At 34.7% G+C, this 16,034-nt stretch overlaps 1 pseudogene across 1 annotated transcript; it reads left to right on the top strand.

Moving 5' to 3' along the window:
• Positions 1-9,328: 9,328 nt before the first annotated feature.
• LOC125207606 (cell division control protein 48 homolog C-like) lies at positions 9,329-15,529 on the top strand (annotated as a pseudogene). Its single transcript, XR_016135420.1, has 10 exons — positions 9,329-10,227; positions 11,293-11,846; positions 12,647-12,799; positions 13,050-13,178; positions 13,270-13,371; positions 13,956-14,039; positions 14,148-14,233; positions 14,341-14,542; positions 15,076-15,195; positions 15,276-15,529. The product of XR_016135420.1 is annotated as a cell division control protein 48 homolog C-like (transcript).
• Positions 15,530-16,034: the final 505 nt, after the last annotated feature.

Here is a 16,034-nt window from a genome sequence, read left to right as displayed (position 1 = left end):
ATCTTTGATGGTTATTGTAGATGGAGATTATTATTAGATTTTATGAATTGTGATGGTTATTGTCTTATTGAACTTATGACTCACTGAATTATGATGGTCTGACCCTCTTGAAAATTATCCAAATTTAGACAGGCAACGATTTGCAAAAGTCATCCCATGTGTTGGTTCTTTCATTCTTTGTGTGCATCTAGTTCGTTTAGTTTGGTAGAAACTTAGGATTTTTATATTATTAATGTTTTGACATGTGAGCAAGTAATGGAAATATTTTATTATGTGAATTAAGGCCAGAATTGAGGTCTATTGAAATGAGAAAATTAGATAAAATGGAAGATGATGATAAGTGATTAAATATAGTGTAGGAATCTTGATATGGTTATAGTTATTTTTTCTTAAATACTATTTCAAGTGTGTATTAAATTAGGACTACATATTTATATTTCTAAAAGTTTGAAGTTAATATTTTATTTTGAAATATGCGGACTGACATTGCAACCTTTCACGATAGGTAGCCAAAGCCTATCTAGGTTGTGAAATTCTTCTTTTTCTTTTGCAAAGCATTGCATAGATCTGAACGTGTTACCTTAAAGTGGACGACACCCACAACCGGTCTACTAAGCAAAAGACTTAGACTTTGTTTACTTCTTATGCATTTAAATGTTTGTAAAACATCGTATAAATGCACAAGCAAACACGATGTAATAATAATAGTGATTCTATTCGTGTGAGACTGCTCGAATAATACTGAATCGGGTTAAAAGTGGATTGTAGAGTTTTACGCATACAAGCAAGATTCTATTCGCGCGAAACTTGCTCGAAACATGCTTTTCAGTATACCAAACCTAACAATCTCCCACTTATACTCAAAACATGCTTTCGAGTATACCCACTGCACCCACTGCCAAAAACTCTCCCACTTATGCTCAAAGCAGGTCTTTGTACTAGATATATCGAACTACCATTCATTTCACTAAGTGAAAAAAAAATCTGCTTGGTTGTTCTCTGATAATGTTTTTTTCACCATAATGTCTTTGATGCGTACTTGATCTTTAATTAATTTCATCCCCATATGTGATTGCTTAGCTTAATAAATTCGTGTGTCCCTTGAGTTAGCCTTCACTAGAGTAATAAAAAATAATACTCATAGGCATACTCAAACTTACGATTAAAGCTATTAGGAAGATATTCCTAAGGTAAACGCATATTCAGATGATGACTTACTCGATCACTTATTAGTCATAAAACTAAGACAGTGTAACCTCAAGGACATTTCATGAATGACTGGTAAATTAGAATATAGTTACTAGTCTTTTTCAAGCACTAGGGTATATTCATTACCTCAATCAAGATCCTTTGTCATGGTTAATATGATATACACTTGCCATGCATAAGCACAACTAATATCAAACTTAGTACACATTATAGCATACATGAGACATCTATCTCCAAAACTAGTCTCATTCTTCTTAATCTCACTAAGCGTCAAACGACACTTGACTAGAGACAAGACAATTCCATATTGAAAGCTATAAACCTTTTCATGGAATTTCTGATGCTAAAATGTTCCAAGCAATGTATAGATATAAGATTCCTAAGAGAATCTCAACATTCTTTCTAGCAATCTTAAAAGGACATAGATGCTAAGAATGTAATTAGTGTCTCTTTAATCCTTTATCTTAAAACTGGGTAGACAACCAGTTTTCCTACGCCAGATGTCAATCTTAGTTGTTTGCAACTTTGTAGATTTCATCATCGTAGAGTATCAATAATACCATATTTAATGCACTTTCAACTTCCTTGTGCTTACAATACTTTTAAGGGCACAAGTCAAATTCCAAATATTTGACAATTTTGATAAAACACATATACTCTGATTTAGATGCTTGCCTAAGACCACGAAGGTCTTTATAAGCTTCCAATCATGCGTTTCTTGCCCTTAATTACATATCCATTAGAATGTTCTAGTAGATGATTTCCTCAAGAATTCTATTTATAGAAGGCTGTCTTGACAATCATAATACATACATTCTAATTTATGTAAGTTCTAATAGACAATATGATCGAATCAATCATGGCACAACGATAGCGAGAAGATAATTCTCTTTGGGCATAACCCATTGTCATTGCCTAGCCATTTGAGATCCACATTTACACTTGTAAAGATACTTGCTCCCACTGACTAACACAGCCTATAGGTAGTATTGCAAGTCTTGTAAAACATGTTGTCTATCTTAGATTGTAGTTTGGAATCTATCACCTTTTTAAGGATGAATATCCAAATGAACCAATACTACATTGTAGTTAAAGGGATTATGTTCAAGTTAATCTAAGATTGAGTCTTTCGACACTCTTAGACCCATGAACTTGTTGTGTTCCAGTGGAAAGCTCCCACTACGATATGGTTCTTACAATCTTAAGTACTGAAGTTGATTTTATTAGTGCAAAAGTTTCTAATGGTATGACTTCTTGGTAATGTGGAAAATCCGATAACTCTCTCTTTATTTTGAGAGTTATCACGCTTTTAGGCTTGTAGTTCATCTCTTGATCTTCATACAAGAATTATATCTTTGAAGATTACATAACTTATAACCTTACATCATTTGGGACAAACCTTAAAACATGACTCAGTACTCAACTCCAATTTCTTGGACACTTTTCCAACATGTGTTGGAACAACATTACACCTTGAGATGTGCTAGACTAGAGACGCTCTAGTCCACAACTCGTGTTTTGTAGAAGGTACTGATGTTGGTAGTTTCTTTAATGTTTATCCCAGCAATGATAAGATTTTAATGAGTACAACTCATCACATAATCAAACTTGTCTTAGAAAGACTTCGATTCCTTCTTACATATCTATCTCATTCATTAGATGAATGCTTGGATTCGTCAATGGAGATTAGACTCCCACTACTGATCATAACCCTTTGCTCGTCTCCTTATGGTGTAAACCATTGAGACTTGCTAGTCTTTTTATGGTGTAAACCATTGAGACTTGAAAAATCAAATGATTCTAACTCATAGTGCATTAAACAGACATTCTTGACTTTCAAGCTATTTAATAAACAAATCATTAAAATCTTGATAGTTTAGATCAGTTTGAATAATAGCTAAGTATTTTCTTGGCCTTAAGACTAAGAACCATAAATACTTTATCATTCAATGATTAAGAATTGATGTGTTGTTGAATACTCAACTTTTTCGCACTTATATTATTTTAATACTATGATGCCTTAAGCATCAACCATAAAACAATAGTTGAGCATTAATAGCTCACACTGCAACAAAAACCTAACTGGATCAAGATCTCTTAATTAGAAGTTGCATTGTCATGTAAGTCATCGTCCTTCTATAAAATAGGTCAATCCAACTCACAAAGCATCTTTTCTCGCTTTAAACAAACTTTGATGACAATTCAGGCTCTCCCATTTCCATATCTAGTCTTTTGTTCAAATGAACTAAGACTTAAGAAAAATGCAGTCTTTATGAATTTGTCATCTATCATGTTACTTTCCTCTAACAGTAATATAACGACTATTATTCTGAAGATTTCAACTTTTCAGTTAAACCTTCTTGTAGTCATTTCTTATTACTTTAGGCGATGACTTGTGTCAGAAAGTATTTGAGTGATCAAAAGATCCTCAAAACGTTCTGTCACTCTAGGATATTCCAATCGAATCATCTTGACATATTCTATTGATATCCATCTTTCATCATCATTAACCAAGACTTGTCGAGCTACTTAAAGGAAAAAATAGCTTTACCTTATTCCTCAAAGAGCTTGTCAAGTACATGCATAATGCATTCTCGAACATTCTTCGTGGAATTATGTCGAGGAAATGGAGGACATGAATCATTGAGTATAAACTCCAAGCTTTCAGCGATGAGAATCTTATCCACTTTCGTTTCCGGTCTACATAATTTAGGCATTCGAGTTTACTTTCTTTAAGGATCGCAGACAAATATTAAATGACATAATGAATATTTGGCAAATAAACTTATTATCACATACTCATGCTCAATACATAATCACAAATAACCACAAAACAATTATGTATCTTACAACAGCAAAATTACTAAATTGTATCCTCCTCTGGAGGTTAATACGCATTAAAATTTTGACAATTTTACTGGTCACAACACCGACGCATCAATTGCATCCTCCTCTGGAGGTTAATACGCCTAATGTTGCCTAAGCACGACCATCAGATTTAGCATTACAGAATTTTATTTCTACAACACACTCTCATAAAAATGTTCATGTGTTGATAACATAACCAAACTATCTCATAAATTCTGATTGAACCCTGAAACTCGCAGTTCCTTAGGATTATTGTCCCCACTCTGCAGGTGGCAATAATATTGGGAACCACTTTATAGTTCATTCTATTTATTATGTGAGAAGTCCGCCCTTATGAACTTACTGGTTTCGTAGGATTATTGTCCCTACTCTGTAGGTGGCGATAATATTAGAAAATCAGCTTCACAAAATTTGGCAGTCCAACCGATGGAGACCGTATACAAAGCACTTGTTGTAATCATCACTTAGATATTTTGTGTGGTTTTTGCATAATTATCTCATAAGCAAATAAAGCAGATAATCCACTTAAAATAGATAAACACCAAATAAACAGATAAATCCATTTAATGCATGACATTTAAACACAAAGGATAATTAACGTCAATTATTTAATCTAGTCAAGGGAGAATCAATTAAATAATTATGTTTTATATTGGATAATAATTATCCAAATTTATTTAGGGTTTTTCAAGATAGAGTTAACTATCTAAATCCATTTAGGATTATTCAAGATTTTATTTCGATAAAATCAAATCCTACAATTCAAGATAACGTTGATTTAGGATTATCATTATTTAAATCGTATTAGGATATTACTAGATAGAAACATTTCCATCATAATCCTTAAGATAAATAAAATCCAATCAACCAAGATTTATACAAATTTTAATTCTATTTAGAATAGACATCCAGAATGTATCATTCATTTCTTAGTATTTCTTATATAAATAAATTTATCTAAATCCAATTAAATAATGATTTCTTATATATCATCTTTATCCTAATTCATCTAGGATATAAATCCAAAAAATAAGGATAAATTGGATTAATACTTATTTTAATCCATCTAGTATTTGTCTTAATAGAACTAAATCTATTCAAATCCATAGGATAAAAATAAATTAATATTAATATTAATCCTAATCCATCTAGAATTTTTCTAGGAGTAAATCCATATAAATCCATAGAATATATTATAATTATTTAAATCTATCCAATATTTATCTAAGAACAAATCCATATAAATCTATAAGATAAGAATAAAATATTATACTATCACTATCCAAATCCATCTAGAATTTATCTATGAATAAATTCATATAAACTCATAGGATAAGAATAAAATAATATAATCATTATCTAAATCAAAGTAGTATTTGTCTAGGAATAAATCCATACAAATCCATAGGATATAGATAAAAATTAGATTGTCAATATCCAAATTTAACTAGGATTTTCGTCTAAGAATTAAATTCCTATAAATCCATAAAATAAGGATAAAATCTATTATTAATCCATAATTTAATTCATAATTAAATCTCATATAATATATAAAATCCATAAAAGATATATTCAAATCTTATTCTAAATTATGTCAAATCTTATTCTAAATTATATCACGAAATAAACTCTAAAATTAGTTTCAAGGGTTTTGAAACCCTAACTAATTTAGAAGTTTTCTCCAAATTAGTACCTAGGATTAGGGAAACCCCAACCAATTTGGAAAGTTGCGCTACCACGAGCCCGTAAAACCACCGACGAACTCCCACTCAGCCCGCAGCTGCTGTGTCATTGCCGCTGCTGCAACGTCATATCTGCAGCAGTCGGCGCTGCTGCACGGATGTCGCCCAACCGCCACTCGTCGTAAAGACTCCAAATTGCCGTTCCACGTCGCAAATCGAATTAAAACAAAACATTCGCGAGCAGAATTGATTCAAGGCACATGAGAAGTCAAAAATTACGACAATCAAATTCGAAATACACAAATTGATAATTGATTGATAATTGATGTAAATCAAATCACCGAACCACATGTATATATTATACTACTATTTGTTAACCAGAACTTAAATGTAAGTAATGATTACAATAAAACACATTTGTCAATCAAAACAATTCACGTAATGATAACAAAACAGAGAACTGATTCCCCATAGTGCGGCGTGCAATTCCCCTACGGCGTCGTCAAATAAATAGGACAATTTCACAAGGCCGACGCTCAAAATCTGGGCAACATGCGTTCAAGCAATTTACATAACATGAAATTAATCTATATAATTAGAGCCAAAATCTGGCTCTGATACTAATTGTTGGGGTTTGATGCCCCTTACACAGCGGAAGACTTGTACAAAACAAATAAATCAGATACGGATCTATTTGACCGATTATGCGATTAATCAATTCACATGTTAAACAGTTAATTGCATGCTAGAATGCAAATAATTCATGCTCAAAAAAGGTAAATCCTAAACATGAATTCTACGGTTTAGGGTTACCGATTTTGATTCTCCAAAGAATCGTTGATTGCTCACGCCTTCTCCACGTGATGATCTTCAATATTAGACTACGGATCTTCTCTCTGGTTCCCGAACTATATCTCGATATCAGGGTGGGCTGATCTTATCAAAATACTAGGACTCGAATAAAGAAGACAGAAAATTTCTCACGAAAGAGAGCTGGAGAATTTTCGAGCTCCTCTTAAAACAGAGGGGGACGAAAATTTCAATGGAAAATTAAAAATATTATGTATTCTTTATTCTCCTATTTATATTAAGTTCCTTATGGCCCCAGACAGGGATCTATGGAAGGTTTTGGATATGTGCTCCCCCAATTAGCTTTTTACTAATTAAATTGAACCCACAATTTAACACAAGCTTATATTGGAATATTACGAGCAGCCACTACAGAAGTAATATTGAACTCTCCCCATTCAAATCCGAAATTACAAGTAATCCGGGTTTCCACTTTGTTAATTATTTATTTCTCGCGCTTAAGATATAAATGTCCATAAATTAATTAATATCTGTTATGGACTTAATTAATTAACATCTTATTAATTTCAAGAGTGGACTTAGCAAGAAACACTTATTTATTATTCATAGAACGATATAACTCCAACTGGCCAGTTTTCCGAATAATAAAACCTTGTTCAAGCTCTTCATGAGGACATTATCAAACGAGACTCACCTCGCGCACGTTTCAACATAATAGCAATCCTAGCACCGTTAGATATTAATCACCACTACCCAATATATCAGGATTATTGGGTTGCGAAAAACCTGCACCATTTGATAAGTCAAAGTAATGCATAATCAGTACCGTATGCTCAATGCTAACATATGTAGATTAAGAAATAGTATTTTATCAAGACCCAGTCTTTCAGTAGATAGCATAAAGACACGTCTTGCTGTTAGATCCGTTCAGTGCTATACCGCACCAATGTCATCTTATTTCAGTAAGGCTTAGAAATATGCGGACAGACATTGCAACCTTTCACGATAGGTAGCCAAAGCCTATCTAGGTTGTGAAATTCTTCTTTTTCTTTTGCAAAGCATTGCATAGATCTGAACGTATTACCTTTAAGTGGACGACGCCCACAACCGGTCTACTAAGCAAAAGACTTAGACTTTGTTTACTTCTTATGCATTTAAATGTTTGTAAAACATCGTATAAATGCACAAGCAAACACGATGTAATAATAATAGTGATTCTATTCGTGCGAGACTGCTCGAATAATACTGAATCGGGTTAAAAGTGGATTGTAGAGTTTTACGCATACAAGCAAGATTCTATTCGCGCGAAACTTGCTCGAAACATGCTTTTCAGTATACCAAACCTAACAAATGCACCATGAAATTAGCTGAGAAGTTGCCCGTGTGTGACACATACAATTGATAATTATTTTTGTTTAAATATTTTCAATTTTACTTATTTGTTTTATATGGATTTTAAACAAAAAAAAATATACTTGTATAATTTTTTATCAACTTACTGTTAATACCGGCCTATATACAGCTTTTTTTTTTAATCTTTTTTCTCAAAATTATCCTTTTAATATTTAATTCCATTTGTGTGGGATCATATTCCTTTTGTTTGATTAAAACTGAGTCATGATTTTTATGAAAAAATACAGCACGCTTATTTTTCTTATTTTATTATTTGATTATCTCTATTGTACTTTATTCTCTATTCTATTTATTCTCAATATCAACTACTACTATAACTTTTTAAATATGTATTCTTTGATCTCTCTATACTCAAAAAAATAATATCAAATAGAAGAGTGACAAAAGACAATTTTTTAAAAATGCTTGGAACATATCAAATAGAGGAGTGACAAAAGACCCATTTTTTAAAATGCTTTGAACATAAGCCAATCTAGAATTTGTAGACTTGGAAAAACGTTGAACACTGCTATAAGTGAACAAACATTGGAAAATAAATATTCCTTTAGAGACCTAAAATAAAACTTTGCTTGGCAGAAACAAATAAGTACTGCGAAACAATATTAAATAGCACTACTACAAGTTTATACTGTTCGCAAATTCAGTCATATCTCTTTCACATAAATGATCATACATGTGCAATTGAAAATCGAACATATTGTCAACAAACAATAAAATTAGAGTTGATTTTTAATCAAATGTAATTAGTCTCGATTTTAATAAATACTCCCCCCGTCCACGAATAGGAGTCTCGTTTTGCCATTTTGATCCATCCACGAATAAGAGTCCCGGTTCATCATTACCATAAGTGATAAAGGGATCTTACATTCCACTAACTCATTCCACTCACATATCATTTAAAACTAATATATACAAGTGAGACTATTATTTTACTAATTTTTCTTCCACCTATTTTTCTTAACATTTCTTAAAACCCGCGTCATTTAGAAATGAAACTCTTAATTGTGGACGGAGGGAGTAATGATCAAAATAGGATGAAATGGCGCCACTTCACCAAATTTATCACACACTTCAATTTAGAGTGACTTAACAGCATCTCCAGTGGCGGCTAGCCGATTTGCATCGCTAACCGGTCGGCTAGCCGAACTATTGTAATCGGTCAGTGCTAAATCGGCGAGAAAATAGGCGAGTGCTGGCCGATTACCGAGCGCTGGCCGCCATTGCGGCGTACCGATCGGCTAACGCTATTTTTAAATTTTTTTTTAAAATTTTTAAAAAACTATATAAACGCGATTTTAGTTTCATTTTCATTTGCAATACTTGTTTTAACGAGTTTTCTCTCTCTAAATTTCTGTACAAGAGCAACACGGAGCGATGAGTAACGCGGGTGGTAGCAGAGGTGGTAGCGGTGGTGGTGGTGGGGATGCCGAGGAGTATGAACGGCGGATGAACGAGGCTACGGAGGCCTACATGAACTGCGGGATAGAGCGGTACATGCGAAGGGTGGAGGCCTACATGAACCGCGAGATAGAACAGTACATGCGAAGGGTCGAACAGCAGGCGGTATCTCACCCTCCACCGGTTGTTCCTCTAAACATGACTTCCAGTCACGAAACTCCTCCTTCCGGCAAAGAATCGAGCATGGCCGGAGAAAGCGGCAGCGTCGCAGGGACTCTCCATGCGTGTGAAGATCAAATTCAGCGCCGCCTCGTCGAGACCGCCGCCGCCGGAGCAAAAAACCCCAGCGACGCGCAAAACGTGCAGTCATCCGTGGACGAGCCGGCAACAAAACGGCAGAAACATGACGAGATTGAGAATGCGAATCGGCAAATTGAGGTAGCTAGGGCTTCCGCTTCAGCTAGTCATTCAGAATCTAATGGTAGGGATCATAAAAATGGTGGTGATGTGGTAGAAAAGGATGCGAATGGGGGTATTGTGGAAAAAAATGGGGATCTAGGGCTAGGAAATAGGGATAGTAAGAAAGAGGTGAGGAAGAATGAGAGTAAGTGGCCAATGTTTAGTGATATTGGTGGGTGGCCTATGGATATGTTGCGGGAATTGGAAACGGAGGTGGTTGCGCCGATACTCCAGTTGAAGCTACTGCGTAAGTTAGGAGGCGAACCTATACCCGCAATTTTGTTACACGGGCCACCGGGCTGTGGGAAAACCATGTTGGCTTGAGCCATTGGCAATGAGGCCCGAGTGCCGTTCTATGAAACATCTGCTGTTGAGCTAAAGTCTGGAGGTATTGCGATTTATGATAAGATTGCTGCATTGTGCAACTTAAGTGTGCATTTTGTGTAATGTTGTTGTTGAAACATGAATGTCTATTGAATGTGGATTATTTTTGCTGACTGCAATTGCCTCAGTAAACTTGATTGTGCAAACTGTGTGATGTGCTTGTTGCAATCCTTATGGCCACTGAATGCGGATTATTTAGGGTTTCATCGTATGGACATAATCGTAGGGATTTTGTGATGTGTTTGGCAGAACGCAGATGCCTATCAAATGCAGTTTATTTGGTGGGACTGCATCATCAGACTTTGTAAAAGTTTGTTGGAACACAAATGTCCATTGAATGCAGCTTATTTAGAGCAATTGCAATTGCATCATATGACCTGATTGTGCAAATTGTGATATTTTTGTACTGTTTCGGAATCCTCCTGGCCACTGAATGCAGACTATTTAGGGGTACGACATGATCAAGCAAATTGGTGTGACGTGTTCGATGTAATGTTGGTGTCTTTTATGCAGTTTATTTGGAGGGACTGCATCGTATGACTTTTCTGTGCAGAGTGTGTGATGTGTTTTCTTTTGTGTGACCTAAGAAATACGTTAATGTCAGCTTTAAGCGTATGTTCTTGCCGAATTGAGTCTTTTTTGTTTTAAAATTAGCACATATGACGTGTGGTTTGTATGCTATCTTGGTTTTTCTGTATGTGATTGGGCTTCCTATTTCTAAATCTGAATTTATGTAGAATTTTATGCAACCAAATCAAACACAGCTCAGTTGGTTTCCCTCTCTTATACATTGCTGTTCACTATACTGGTAATTTCATACTACAAGTAATCTCTAAGAATCAACTAAATGTTTAACTTAGGCTAACTTTCTAGGCTTCCCCTGATTCACTTAAATTTCTCTTGCTAAACCACTTTGTCACTAGCTTTCTGACTTCTCTACAGCCTAGTCTCTAGATTTGTATAATTCACTCTTCTAAGGATTGTGTTTCATCAAATCAATTATCATACCTCAACGATCGTTACACTGTTTCCATTTCTGTCCCATTTGACTTTTTTGAACCATGTTCAGGTATCCTAGAGTTGTTCTCCAGAGCATACAAGAACGCACCATCTATTGTGTTCATTGATGAAATTGATGCATTAACTTCAGAAACGGAAAGCTTGTTTCAATGCCCGGTAAAACAGTTGATGGCTTGCATGAAGGAACCTGTGAATGACGGTTCTGATTCTGAAAGATCTGATAGTATACCCGGTGGCTATGTACTGACCATTGGAGCAACCAATGAACCTAATGCTCTTGGCCTTGCCTTAAGGAAGAGGTTTGATCGTGAATTTGTTTTACGTGTTCCAAGAGAAAACCAACGGCATGGCATACTATCAGTTCTAACACGTAATCATAAGGTTGGAGTTGATTTTGATCTTGGGGAATTAGCTAGGTGGACTCAAGGTTTTGTAGCAGAAGATTTGGGAGAACTAGTAAATAAGGCTTCTATGGAGTCTTTAAATGACGCCATTAGATCGAGAGCTTACAAAAAGAGCTCTAAGGATGGTAATGAAGCAAGTGGAAAACCATTTTCAGATGAAGAATTGGAAGGACCTAAATTAACCATGCACAATTTTTATGTAAATTCTATTCTTTTATTCCCTTCAAATTCGTAAAAAAAAAAAAAAAAAAGTATTGATACCGGATTAGTTAATAATTTCCCCCTTTTTTGGTTTCTTATTTTTGTATCCTAAAAAGAGTTTTTTTCTCTGTCATTTTTAAAGAAAGCCAATTCTCTCTAGGCTTGTTGGTAAGTAATCTGTTATACCCCACCTTCATGCTATTCTATGTGGTGTGCAATCATGAAGTGTAACATACAAAAACAATCGGATGGAGAGACTTGTTGGTAAACAATAAGGATATGGAGAGATTTCATCTTTGGTGCACTTTCAAAATTCTTCTTGTTTCTTGTCATTTATAGGCATGGATATGTGACAGTATTGCCATTTTTCTTCTTTAAAATTATGTGCATTCGCCCTAACTTGATTCTGGTGTTGGTCTTTTTTGTTTCAACTTCTTTAGCTTATAATTTTTGTGTATTGCATTAACTGGTTGGATTATGCATGATTTAATGTTTTTAAGTGTCATATTTTTTTGTTTGTTGAACTAATAAAAAGCTTTTATCTTGTCCAATCAACATTGTCTTATCTAGCTAGCTTCTGGACATTGTGTCTATCTCTCAAATTTCAAAATTACCTATGAAACTTGATTTTTTGTTCTTGTTAAAATTTGGCTTATCCACGGAAACAAATATAAACTGTAGAGTATATCACTAAATTAAGTTTATTGTATATACACTATATGATGTAACCTGAAATTAATTGAAACTTTCTAGCTTTCACCTTCTGGCTTACAAATATTGAAAGCAAACTTATTGCAGGATGCTATGGATTGGGTTTCGCCTTCTGCTGAAATGGAAGAGTTTTCTAAAAAATCATATACAAACTGTTATGATGTTGGAGGCCTTCAATTGTTGAAATTGGAATTTGAGCGTCGGGTAGTTAAGCGTATAAAGTTTCCACGAGTTTATGAGGTAGTTACCTTTCCTTTTGTTGAGCTTGTTTATATTTGGAGGCCTTCAATTACTGTGCGAATTATCATCATATAGTTAAGGGTATATAGTTTCTTAACTTCTGTTCCTAATTTATTGATTGTTGATTGTACCATTTAGCAATTAGGTATCTTGTGACTTGGCAGCTGAAAATGTTTCTTATTGATTGTTTATCTTTTTTCTTGCTCAACTCTTGGAGCTTAGCATTTCTAAATAAGCTTCTCTTATATAGTCTCTTGGGGCAATTGGGTTGAAGAACATGCCATCCTCCTTTTTCCTTTATGGTCCTCATGGTTGTGGGAAGACATTGATTGTCCAAGCTTTGGCTAAAGAAGCAGGAGCGAATTTCATGCATATCAAGGTTCTCTCTTTTTTTGCATTTGATCCAAATATTGTTGGCGACCATCAAAGATCATTGATTCCTTATTGTGTTACTTTTGGTCTCCATATAGGGCACTGAACTATTGAAGTTTGGGGAGTGGAGCAGGATGATTGTGCAAAATATTTTCAAATGTGCAAAACTTCACCCTCCATGTATACTTTTCTTTGACGAGGTACATCCTTTCTACTTTGTTCCAATCTTGCTGATAATGGTATTATTCCTAAGGTTAATTTTCAAGCTGTAGCCCAGACTAAAACCCATCAAGATACTTTACCCCAAACATAAAAATAGTACAAATATGTATTGTACTTGTCTCTGTTATGTACACATAACAAGCAGAGAATTATTAGCACTAGTTAATAAGGGGAGGGGAGAAGCAGAATGCCTGAACAGCCCTGTAAAGAAACTTATTATAGTTTATAAATGATGTGTAATCGACGGACCTAATATAGTAGGAAGAAAGTATCCATTAAGACTTTGTGGTATGCTTTGTATTTGAACAAGAAAAAAGAGACAGTAAGCTGTTCTCAAAAAAGGAATTGTTCACATAGGTTTAATTAGTTGATAGAATTGTCTCAGGTCTTTCTTAGAAATAAAAAAAGGAAACATTAAGCATTATCTGATCTTTTCCTGGTACCGTTCTCTGGTCTTTTCCTAAATTAGCTAAAGCATGCTCTACTCAAATGCTATGTATGTCTAGGTGTTCATTCTATGAGTTATGGAGTATCTGTTATGACCACCGTCCTTTTCTATCAGTTGGGAATGTTCAGCTCAGAGGATTTTTCAGACAGTGAACTTGAGGAGGACGAAGATGTATGGAAGTCGGAGGAATATAGAGAGGTCCATAAATGGCTCTTTACAAATGCTCCATTTGCTATTAATTTATTATTTGTTACTCAGCATATCTACACTTGTAGCTAATAAGAATGATAACATCTTCTATTGCAGGTGCGGAACCAAATCACTGATATAGAATACCAAGTCCCTGTTATAGAAAATGAATCAGATGTTTATGTGTTTGCTTCATCATCTAAGTACGGTATCTTCATGGTTCAAATGGCTGAAATATTTTTCTCAAAGAGTTCATTATCGTTTCATGTGCCCTTATTTTACATCTCTTACCTTGCTGACGTATTGGCAGGGTAGAGATTTTGGATCGTATCCCGGCAATCAAAGAAGAGTTTGGTAGGGTTTTATATGCTCCTCTTCCTAGTCCAGAAGAAAGAGGAGAGATACTAAAAGCTCTCGCTCTGTACAAGCCAATTGATCCTGAAGTGGATCTGATGGCTCTAGGAAAACACGATGCTTGTCACAATTTCACTGGCGCTGATCTATTTTCTTCGGTAAGTGACATTCTTGTCAACTCCTTATGAAATGGTGAAAACTATTGATGTTCTGGTTTAACTATAAAAGCTGCATGGTTAAGCAAATAAAAAGAAAAAAAAGGTAACATTATGACATCTTTATGTGATAAAATATTAAACGTTCAAATATACTCCATACTATGCGTATTTGACATCTATCATGAACTTTTGATGTTGATCAATGAATTCCCAAACTATGAAAAAGTATTGATACCTATCTGTCACCAGATATGATATCCAGAACTTGGAAGTCGTGTAGGATCTTTGGAAACTTAACATGGAAATAAATGTGTAATAACAAACTTTTTAATGCCTCATAATGTGCTGTAAATTTTCCGTCTCTGTACTTTTGGGGTTAAATTGCTCAAAGTAGACAATTCAAGATAGTTTTGGAAAAAAATGTAATAGTTCATTCATGATAGTATATGACTATTTAGTTAAAAATCAATGTTGTGTTTTTGGCAATGATTTTCCCTTAGATGTGGATAAGCGGTAAATTTTGTTTGAAATAGGTGACGGTAGCTTCTGTGTTCGCTATTGAACGACCATCATTGTCCTGTGGGGGTAGCTTGACCATCAAAAATGAAGATTTCAATAAAGTGTTAACTAAACCCCCTTCTCTTTCGGATGAGGTGCTGCTGGTTTGCTACTACATTTTTATTCCTATATTTACTCATTTCTTCACCTCAAGTCTTGGTATTTTTGGGTCCAGGAACTCAAGAAATGGGCACTACACGCGGAGAAGATTGATGTTGCTGATGGTGTATCCGCGATGCAGTGGCCAGTGGGATATGGAAACAAATGAGTGAAGTCATGAAGAAGAAGGCCAAAAAGTAAATTGCCAGAAATAGCAAGCGAATTGATTGTTATTGTTTCATTGCATAAAATCCAAATTACATTACAGCTTATATAGCGTAGACAAGAAGCATCTAGAACAACTCCTTAATCTATGCACAAAACTCTTAATCTCTTGCTTTAACAAACTTAATCACAGCTGAATCAAGAACGGCTCTTCTTCATTGCTCCTTGCACTGCCAAGTCCCTCAATGATCTCTTGTGGTGTAGTATCCTCTGAACTAGGTTTGGATTGCACACAATTAGCTTCAGCTAAGTCTCGTGCTCCATTCTCTTTCACGTGACAAATATCCATGTCATCTATATGCAACTTTGCATTGCATGCCTCTTCACCTTGAGCTTCGGTTTTGGTTCCACCGTTACCTTCAACAGTATGCGTGCTATATTCGTGAATGATGTGAGTTTCTTAATCTATCTGTTGAGGTGAGAGTGGGCCAAAATATGTTCGTGCATTCAATATCTATTGACATATTTGTAATTTTTTTAGACGGAACTTGTATAAATATTGTTTAAAAGAAGCTCATCTGATGATAATCTACAGTTAATATGGAGTATGAGAAATGGAAGTATTGAAGTCCTTAACAATATCTTTTTTTGTTTTTTTAAATGTATATGG

The sequence above is a fragment of the Salvia hispanica genome, chromosome 2 (genome assembly GCF_029641045.1).
Source record: "Salvia hispanica isolate PSC_SH4W2 chromosome 2, Shi_PSC_v1, whole genome shotgun sequence".
NCBI lineage: Eukaryota > Viridiplantae > Streptophyta > Magnoliopsida > Lamiales > Lamiaceae > Salvia > Salvia hispanica.
Note: the sequence above shows the minus strand (reverse complement) of the source record. Positions and strands in the feature narration are given on the sequence as shown.